This window comes from Orcinus orca, chromosome 5 (assembly GCF_937001465.1).
Source record: "Orcinus orca chromosome 5, mOrcOrc1.1, whole genome shotgun sequence".
NCBI classification, from domain to species: Eukaryota; Metazoa; Chordata; class Mammalia; order Artiodactyla; family Delphinidae; genus Orcinus; species Orcinus orca.
The window spans coordinates 8,848,183-8,859,008 of NC_064563.1; the positions used below are offsets into that span (position 1 = coordinate 8,848,183).

Consider the following 10,826-nt stretch of genomic DNA (forward strand, 5'->3'; position numbering starts at 1 on the left):
GTTTGAGGAGTGAACAGTAAGTTCTAGCCAAGCTGGGAAACTTTGGGAGGTTCTAATCTGCAGAAAGTAGAAAGCCTCCATGTACCAAGAACATGGAAATCATGGCCCCAGTTTGGGCTTTGAATCTGCCACAGTTCTGTTCCCAGAACTGCATGAAGTAGCTCAAAGGGTGTATGAGCTGGAAAAATATTTAGAAGACTCTAGAATTGCCATGATGAAAAAAATATAGTCTCATGTCTCAGTCCTCACAGAGCTTATAGTTTAGAAAGGGAGGTAGATTTAACCACACATAGAAACAAAGCTGAAGTTACGCTGTGACAGGTGGGAAGACTGGAGCCATACAGAATACCAGGAAAGCCTCTAACTGGGGAATTTGAACCTCTGTATTTCATCGAAACTTAAGAGGCAGTTTTTATATGATGCATGGTTATTCTATGTACCACTGAGAAAAAACTCATCCACAATGGAATTCCTAAAAGGGAACCTCCACATGAAGCTGGGATGCCCCCCGCAATAAAAGGGCAAGTGAGAAATAAATGATCTCACGGAAAGGGACAGCAAGGAAATTTACTTGTCTCAATGTCGGCACTGAGCTGATGGAGGAAAAGAAAACTCTCCCGAGAATTTCAGCGTCAAGTCAGTGCTTAAGTGTTCTCCATCTGAATTCACATCAGTAATATGTCCCAAAACTCAAGGAGAGAATTTAAAGTGACTTCAGACTGGTAATTCCCTGAGATGACTGGCAGAGGCAAACTGTTGGAAGAATTGACTTGCATCTGGGCCAACAGTACTCACAAGACTCCACTTACTTGTAGGACACACTCTAATCTCAGAGAGGCTAAAGTATGATGAAACTGGGATGGAGGTTGGGTCTCAAAGATTCACAGGCTCTACCTTGGTGAGGAGGTGGGAGGACATTCCAGTCACAGGCATGAGCACATGCAAAGGGCCCCAAGGAGAGGGAGGCTCAGGGAGGTCAGGGGACAGGAGGGCCGAGTGTGCAGAGCACAGATGCAGGGAACATGGTGGTGAGTCAGGCTGGAGAGGTGGGCTCAGATGAGACCGCACAGGGCGCTGGAGCCACATGAAGGAGTTTTGTCCAGATCCAAAGAGAAATGGGGGAGACTAAAAGGTTTTTGGAGGGAGAGTTTGAGAGAATCACATTTGTGTTTAGAAACAATGATTTTGGCTTCAGTAAGAAAAATGGATTGAGGGTAGATGGAAGCTTAGTGGATGGTGCCTACAGTATAATGGTCCAGCAGTCCCCAACCTTTTTGGCACCAGGGACCGTTTTCGTGGAAGACAATTTTTCCAAGGACTGTGGGTTGGGGATGGTTTCGGGGTGATTCAAGCGCATTACATTTATTGTGCACTTTATTTCTATTATTATTACATCAGCTCCACCTCAGATCATCAGGTATTAGATCCCAGGGGTTGGGGACCCCCGGTAATCTATGACTCTCCTCTTTGCAAGAAGGATAACCCGGAAAGACTGAGGCTCACTTTGGACTTAACTGACTGAAAGGGAATAGTCCTCAGACATGGCGAGATCAGAGAGTGTCACCCATGCCAGGAGGTCTGCGGGTGATGGGGATCCTGGGGAAGGACCCTGGTGGACTCTGAAGGTGTGGCCTGGCTTTCTCATAATATATCTTACAACACATTATTTGCCTCTTTTTTGTTGTTGTTCTCAAGTGAACTGCCAAGAAACCGTAAGTGTTTTGAAAGAGATTTTCACAGAACAGATGATAATGTTTTCTTTAAATTCTCACCTGTCTTACTTTTTAATGAAAATTTCCTGAAATTCAGTAACTTGGGACTGGTTCTACAATCAGAGAAAGGCAGGGTGTATAGTCTCAGTGGATGAATTTGATATGTTTGGTCTTTCTGCAGATGCCTTAACTCTGGCTTTTTATTATTTTATCTTTGAACTCTGAAGACAGTGTTAGGAAAATGACTTCCAACACTTATGAGATTTAAAATTTGCTCATTGTTTTACAATTTTGCTTTATAAATAAGCATAAAATTATATAAACAGGCATTAGTGGGATCATATCACACATATTGGGATTTTATTTAGTGAAATTATATTTTTCCTGTTTCCTTTTTCACTTGGTTTTCTCCATTCCTAGCCTTCCCAGTCCATGACTCTGTAACCCCCTCCCACCAGTAACCCATGAAATTTGTTTAATTAAAACTTACGTAGGAACTGGGCATGTTTTAAGCACTTGACAAACTTTAGAGTCTGATGAACCTTGTGGGTTTCTTCTCAGAATAATGTTTTTTAAATGCATAAAATAAAATGCATGGGATTACAAAGAAAACCAATTATACTGAAAAAAATTATCAAATCTTTAAAATATTGTGATATTAAATATCATATTATTTAATAGCACATTAAATAAAAAGATCTAGTGTCAGGTCAAATAACTGGCATATTTAAAAGTAATGATGAGCATAAATAACATTTTGAGATACTTGGAACACCTCTGACGTGATAGGAAAATATCTGTAATTGTATTTGTAACACAGTCACAGGTATAGCAAATAATACTGCAGTTTTTTGCCTATATTCAGAATTGAAGGAAGTGCTAAACTTCAGGTGGATGTTGTGGAAATCATTTTTTCTATTCAAGTTTGTGCATCAACCCCCGGTAAAGATATTAGTGCCTTTTGGGGGAGGAATGCCATTTCTACCAAATGAACAGAGTATCTTGTACTCTGTGTGTTCAGAGCTCATAAGAATGTAGTTTGGTATTCAGGGAAATAAAAGTTGATGTTTCCATGTTGGTAGAGGAACACATGGGAACTGTTTATATGTCGAAGCTAAAAAATGATAGAAATGAACTTATTTACAAAACAGAAATAAACTCACAGACACAGAAAACAAACTTATGGTTACCAAAGGGGAATGTGGGTAGGGGAGGGATAAAGGAGGAGTTTGGGATTAGCAGATACACACTAATATGTATGAAATAGATAAACAACAGGTCCAACTGTATAACACAGGGAACTATATTCAATATCTTATAAAAAACTATAATGGAAAATAATCTGAAAAAGAATATATATGTACATATATTTATATATAAAAATATAGATACATATATATAACTGAATCACTTTGCTGTACACCTGAAACTAACATAACATCGTAAATCAACTATACTTCAATAAAAAAAAAAGAACCCCAGGTTTGTGGACAGACACCTGCACGTGGGCATCTAAAAGGGCATCTGGATGCATGTAAAGGAGGCCTGTGGTCTTCACTCCTTGTTCTCTTCTCAGACAAATTACTTTCCCAACTCAGTAAGGGCCACACAATTATAAAATCCACTCACTCAATTATAGAAACCATTTACCCAACTATAAAAACAATTCACCTGATTGTAAAACCCAGAAGCCTGGGAATCATCTTTAACTTTCTCCTTTCCCTCACCCTCATGTACAGCCCATCACCACCAGGGGCTGTCAGTGTTCCCTCTAAAATTTTCCCCCGATCCATTCATTTCTATCTCCATTGCCATTTCCCAATCCAATCTCCATCACCTCTGACTTAGCCTCTTGGATTCCACTTTTCTTTCTTTGAAACTTGTTCTCCATAATGATTTTATAACACATTCACTTATGGTCAATTAATCTATGACAAAGGAGGCAAGAATGTACAATGGAGAAAAGACAGTCTCCTCAACAAATGGTGCTGGGAAAACTGGACAGCTACATGTAAAAGAATGAATTTAGAACATTCTCTAATGGTATAAACAAAAATAAACTCAAAATGGATTAAAGACCTAAATGTAAGACCTGAAACCATACAACTTCTAGAAGAAACAAAGGAGAACACTCTTTGACATATACTGTAGCAATATTTTTTTTGTTTTCAAAGGCAAAAGAAACAAAAACAAGAATAAACAAATGGGACCTAATTAAACTTACAAGCTTTTTCACAGCAAAGGAAAACATCAACAATATGAAAAGACAACCTACTGAATGGGAGAAAATATTTGCAAATGATATGACTGATAAGGGGCTAATATCCAAAATCTATAAACAGCTCACATAACTCGATATCAAAAAAAACAAACAACCCAATTAAAAAATGGGCAGAAGAACTGAATAGACATTTTTCCAAAGAAGACATGCAGATGGCTAACAGGCATGTGAAAAGATGCTAATCATCAGAAAAATGCAAGAGAAAGACAAATACTCTATGATATCACTTATATGTGGAATCTAAAAAAGATGAAACAAACCAGTGAATACAGCAAGAAAGAAACAGACTCACAGATATAGAGAACAAACTAGTGGCTACCAGTGGGGAGAGGGAAGGGGGAGGGGACAAGATAAGGGGAGGGAATTAACAGGTACACACTACCATGTATAAAGTAAATAAGCTACAAGGATATATTGTACAACACAGGGAATACAGCCAATATTTTACAATAACTTTAAATGGACTATAACCTTTAAAAATTGTGAATCACTATGTTGTACACCTGAAATGTATATAATATTGTGAATCAACTATATGTCAATAAAACAAACAAACAAACAAAACACTTCAGGGTCACCCCTCAAAAATTAGAATAAAATCCAAACCCTTTAACATTGTGTAAAGGCCTCGCATGGTCTGACTCTTTCTTACCTTTCAGATCTAAGTGCTTCTTTCTCACTCTTGTTTGGCGCTCCAGCTATACTGGGCTCCTCTCTGGTTCTCAAACACACCAATCCTTTTGCTGCCTCCAGACGTTTGCACATGCTATTTCCTCTGCCTAAAATATGCTTTCCCTAGATCTTTGCATCACAGGACCCTTCTCACCCTTTGGGTCTTAGCTCAAGTAGTACCTTCTCACAATGGCCTTACCAAACTCCTCTGATGTGGTGCCCACTTTTTCATTACTCTACTATGATTACTTTTAGATTTTAACATGCACACTTAAATGTATTGTTTTTTTTGAATTTTATTTTATTTTTTTATACAGCAGGTTCTTATTACTTATCCATTTTATACATATTAGTGTATACATGTGAATCCCAATCTCCCAATTCATCACACCACCACCACCCCCCGCCACTTTACCCCCTTGGTGTCCATACACTTGTTCTCTACATCCGTGTCTCAATTTCTGCCCTGCAAACCGGTTCATCTGTACCATTTTTCTAGGTTCCACATATATGTGTTAATACACGATATTTGTTTTTCTCTTTCTGACTTACTTCACTCTGTATGACAGTCTCTAGACTCATCCACATCTCTACAAATGACCCAATTTCATTCCTTTTTATGGCTGAGTAATATTCCATTGTATATATGTATCACATCTTCTTTATCCATTTGTCTGTTGATGGGCATTTAGGTTGCTTCCATGACCTGGCTATTGTAAATAGTGCTGCAATGAACATTGGGGTGCATATGTCTTTTTCAATTATGGTTTTCTCTGGGTATATGCCCAGTAGTGGGATTGCTGGGTCATATGGTAATTCTATTTTTAGTTTTTTAAGGAACGTCCATACTGTTCTCCATAGTGGCTGTATCAATTTACATTCCCACCAACAGTGTAACAGGGTTCCCTTTCCTCCACATCCTCTCCAGCATTTGTTTGTAGATTTTCTGATGATGCCCATTCTAACTGGTGTGAGGTAATACCTCATTGTAGTTTTGATTTGCATTTCTCTAATAATTAGTGATGTTGAGCAGCTTTTCATGTGCTTCTTGGCCATCTGTATGTCTTCTTTGGAGAAATATATATTTACGTCTTCTGCCCATTTTTTTGATTGGGTTGTTTGTTTTTCTAATATTGAGCTGCATGAGTTATTTATATATTTTGCAGATTAATCCTTTGTCTGTTGATTCATTTGCAAATATTTTCTCCCATTCTGAGGTATGTTTTTTCACCTTGCTTGTAGTTTCTTTTGCTTTGCAAAAGCTTTTAAGTTTCAGTAGGTCCCATTTGTTCATTTTTAGTTTTATTTCCATTACTCTAGGAGGTGGATCAAAAAAGATCTTGCTGTGATTTATGTCAAAGAGTGTTCTTCCTATGTTTTCCTCTAACAGTTTTATAGTGTCCAGTCTTATGTTTAGGTCTCTAATCCATTTTGAGTTTATTTTTGTATATGGTGTTAGGGAGTGTTCTAATTTCATTCTTTTACATGTAGCTGTCCAGTTTTCCGAGCACCACTTATTGAAGAGACTGTCTTTTCTCCATTGTATATCCTTGCCTCCTTTGTCATAGATTAGTTGACCATAGGTGTGTGGGTTTATCTCTGGGATTTCTATCCTGTTCCCTTAATCTATATTTCTGTTTTTGTGCCAGTACCATATTGTCTTGATTACTGTAGCTTTGTAGTATAGTCTGAAGGCAGTGAGTCTGATTCCTACAGCTCCGTTTTTTTCCCTCAAGACTGCTTTGGCTATTTGGGGTCTTTTGTGTCTCCATATTAAATGCATTGTTCTAATGTCTGCAGTTAAGTAGTATCTCTGTAGCCTTCCATTAAACAATACAAAAAATGTAGCATGCTTTTATGTCTTCTGCTTCCTCTCCTTTCTCCACCTCCCATCTTTTTTTTTTTTTTTTTTTCCCAGTACGCAGGCCTCTCACTGTTGTGGCCTCTCCCGTTGTGGAGCACAGGCTCCGGACACGCAGGCTCAGCGGCCATGGCTCACGGGCCCAGCCTCTCCGTGGCATGTGGAATCCTCCCGGACCGGGGCACGAACCCATGTCCCCTGCATCGGCAGGTGGACTCTCAACCACTGTGCCACCAGGGAAGCCCCCCCATCTGTTTTTTAAACACATTTTTATTTGCACATTTTATTTTGGTCATGCCCCATGAAATGTGGGATCTTATTTCTCCAACCAGGGATTGAACCCATGCCCCCTGCAGTGGAAGCATGAAGTCTTAACCACTGGACCACCAGGAAAGTCCCTCTCCATCTCCCATCTTGATTTCAACTGGAATTCTAGTTTCAGATTATTTTGAATATTTTAACAAACAATTATTTAGACTTAAGAATAAATTTTTCTAATAGTTCATGCATTTATCTATTCCTCTGAGATTTATTTTCTTTTTTCTGAAGTTTGTTTTCTCATCATTCTTTCAGCATGGATCTGTGGGTAATAAATTGAGTTCTTGGATATGAAGGTGGATATATACATTTGTTAAAATTCATCAAACTCTATACTTAAAATCTGCACATTTCACTGCATGTAAGTTAGAAATATAGTATCGGAAAAAATTTAATAGATGAACCAGTGGATATCACTGAGAACCCAAGCTGAAGAAACTTCTCTTAGAAAACAGCACAAAGAGATAAAAAATGGAAAGTATGAATATGATGTCAGGAGAGAGAGAGAGAAAGAGAGAGAGAAAGAGAGAGAGAAAGAGAGAGGACAGATTTAGAAGGTGTAACATTCAATTAATGGGAGTTTTAGGAGAAAAGGTAGTCTCTTGGAATGAGAACTGGAATGAAGGATATACTCAGAGAAATAAAGGAAATTTCCTAGAACAGAAGACAGATGGAAAGGGCCAACTGAGCAATATAAATATGTACTTTATATCCATATTTAGGCACATAGCAGTTATTGAAGTTAAGAATAGCAAAGCTGACGTGGAAATACTTAGGTGTCAGACGTGGTTTTACCCACTGGACAGAATGTAGTATGGGCCATGTGTTCATCACCAATTTTTGAATATTTCCTGTGCACCAGGCATTGTGTCAGATGCTTAGTGATTTAGAAGCATGTGAGAGATGACCCTTGCCTTGAAGAAACTCTTTGTCTAGAAGGAGCAATAGACAGGTCAGTGGATAAGTGCAACCAAAGGCTGATAAATGGAAAAATGGAGCACACACATACACAGATGGGGCAGCACCAGGGGTTAATCAGCCTGGTAAGGGGAGAACAATGTCCTATCTAATTGAAGTGAGACATCTAGAAAGGAAAAATAACATGTAAAAAATTTTCTTTTCAGAATACAGTTCTTTAAATTGCTTTAGTAACAAGGTGTGGGTGTGAAAGGCTGGCAGTGGGGAAAACACAGGTGTGAGGTCTGTTAGCTGTAGTCTCTAGTTACTCAGGTTAACGTGCAGTTGCTGGAGTGCTGCTCAGAGGCCCAAGTGGGTTTTGGAAAGCTTTCAATCACAAGCAACCATGAAGGTAACTGCAGACGAAGGGAAAAGATCTAAACATCTCTGGGCTTCCACTATATCTGTGAGGGAAAAAAAGGGAAGGACCAAAGAATTTATGTACGTAGAATTTTCATGGAAGAATGCATTATTTCTTTTTTTTAATTGAAATATAGTTAGTTGATTTACAATGTTGTGATAGTTTCAAGTATACAGCAAAATGATTCAGTTATACATATATATATAATTTTCAGACTCTTTTCCATTATAGGTTATTACAAGATATAGAATATATTTCCCTGTGCTTTAAGTAGGTTCTTGTTATTTATCTATTTTTCATATAGTAGTTTGTATCTGTTAATCCCAAACTCCTACTAATTTATCCCTCTCCCTACCCTTTTCCCCTTTGGTAACCATAAGTTTGTTTTCTATGTCTGTGAGTCTATTTCTCTTTAGAATGCATTATTTCTTCATAGAGTACTTGGATTTTACCTTTTATGGGTTCTATCTACAAAAGGGATAGAGAACAGGTGGGTAGGGTTGGTACTAAATGTGGAAAACCCTTTTCTGGCTGAAATCTGTAAGTAAGATGAGGTTTAGCTAAAATTTTCTTTGTTATTTGGCAGTTGATTTCTCAAAGAAAGATAACACTAATACTGAAGGTAATTTCAAGTTTCATAAAATAATTTAACTGGAGACAAATATCCCCAGATCTATTTATGCAAGGAGCCACAGGCAATAACTGAGTAAACTGCAGAATTTGGATGAAACAGAAACGAGACTATTCTATTGGCTGCAGCTCATTACATAGATCCTAGAAATGTTGGTCGTATCACTACTCATGCTTGTGAGAGAATGCTAAAGGGAACTGGATGTCTTAAATTCTACCTTTTAAAAATGGGTTCCCAGGCTTCCCTGGTGGTGCAGTGGTTAAGAATCTGCCTGCCAGTGTAGGTGACATGGGTTCGAGCCCTGGTCTGGGAAGATCCCACATGCTGTAGAGCAACTAAGCCTGTGCACCACAACTACTGAGCCTGCGCTCTAGAGCCCACGAGCCACAACTACTGAAGCCTGTGCATAGAAATGAAGACCCAATGCAGCCAAATAGAAAGAAAGAAAGAAAAATAAAAGGCAAGTTAGAAATTAGAAAAAAACAAACACAAAAAGACAAAACAAAAGTTGCCTTTTCTTTTCGATATCTGAGATCATCTTAGCGTTCTTCCTTTTCAGAGTTTTCAACATCTGGATTTCTTTAAGCAGTTCGATGAGTTCTTCTTTCAAATTAGAATGAAATTTGTTGATGGCTTCCTTACAAATTCTGAGTCTATTTTTTGTTTATACTCTAAGGGGATGCTCTCAAATGCAGACAAAACAACATCTAACTCCATGATGTCACTGCTTTTCTTTTAAACACCAAATAGGTACACAGTCGGAAGTATCCAAATCTGTGACTTCGCTTCTTGGTTTCTTCCTTTTGCCACAAAACATCTTTTTCTGAGTTTTCAGTTGACTTTCTGTTGCCAGGGTCTCTTTTTCAACAGAGAGCTCAGCACTAAGGGGTCCTATCTTTTTAGGCATGACTGATTCAGCTGGTTTCTCTGAAAGTTCTGAAGATGCTGTAGCTGAAACAGCTTCATGTTGTCGTGTATTATCTTGTCTGCTGGTTTAACTTTTCTTCTTATATCACTTTCTTCAGTGCTTTCAGATTCATCACTAATGGGCTTGAGTTTTCTTCCTGGCTTTTTTGCACTAATTTTTACAGACTCGTTTTCACTTGCTTCAATTTCAGAAGTGTCCAAACTTCTTTGTGCTTCTTTTCCTTGAGGAGTTGAGGGGATAGATGATCCGCAGTGTTTGGAGAATTCTTCCTCATCAGCATATATAGAGTGCTGTGTAGAGGAGGGTATCTTTTGTGGAGTGTGTTCTTCCTACAGTGTTCTTTGAACATCTCGTACCAGAGCACCGCACTCACCCCGGCGGGGCCATCCCTGCCCACCACTCTCTCCAGTCCCCTTTTTAAGCTAAAGTATTTTGAAGCAAATACCAGAGAGTATGTTATTTTACCTGTAAATACTTCAGTAAAATCATGGCCATCTTATACAGAATGAACTAGTGGCTATCAGTGGGGAGAAGGAGGAGGGAAGGGGCAAGATAAGGGTAGTGGAAATAAAAAGGGTTATTATGGGATTATATTAAATTATGTGTGTGAAACTTTTGAAAATTGTAAAGCATCATAGAATTTAAAGAATTTTTCACTCAGTAAAAACTTCCATTTAGACTAGTAAAATAAGAAATCATCTTTCTTTCATATCATACTTGTTGCAGATACTCAAATTATCATTAATACTCATCATTACTTTAAAATTATAGTCGTTATTGGAGCCAACACTAGATCTTGTTATTTAATTCATTAGTAATAAAGCACATATTTCACCATATCATATTATTAAAATGATTTGACAATTGTGTTTATAACTGATTTTCTTTTTTTAAACAAAAACATTTTTTACTTATAAAATGTAAAGGGTTACACAAATTTAGAAGAATAACACATGTATACATATATATTTATCTTTTTCAAAGGAGAATTTGCATTATGACCTATTACTAAATGTTGTCTGAATAATGAGCTTTCGTTGGCAAGGTTTAATCACTATTGTCGGTTTGGTTTAACATCAATATTACACCTTCTACTTTGAGTGAT

The 10,826-nt window shown here is 37.8% G+C and overlaps 1 pseudogene; it reads right to left on the reverse strand.

Annotated features, from left to right (window-relative positions):
* Positions 1-8,131: 8,131 nt before the first annotated feature.
* Positions 8,132-10,216, reverse strand: LOC125964505 (centromere protein U-like; annotated as a pseudogene).
* Between the last annotated feature and the right edge of the window lie 610 nt (positions 10,217-10,826).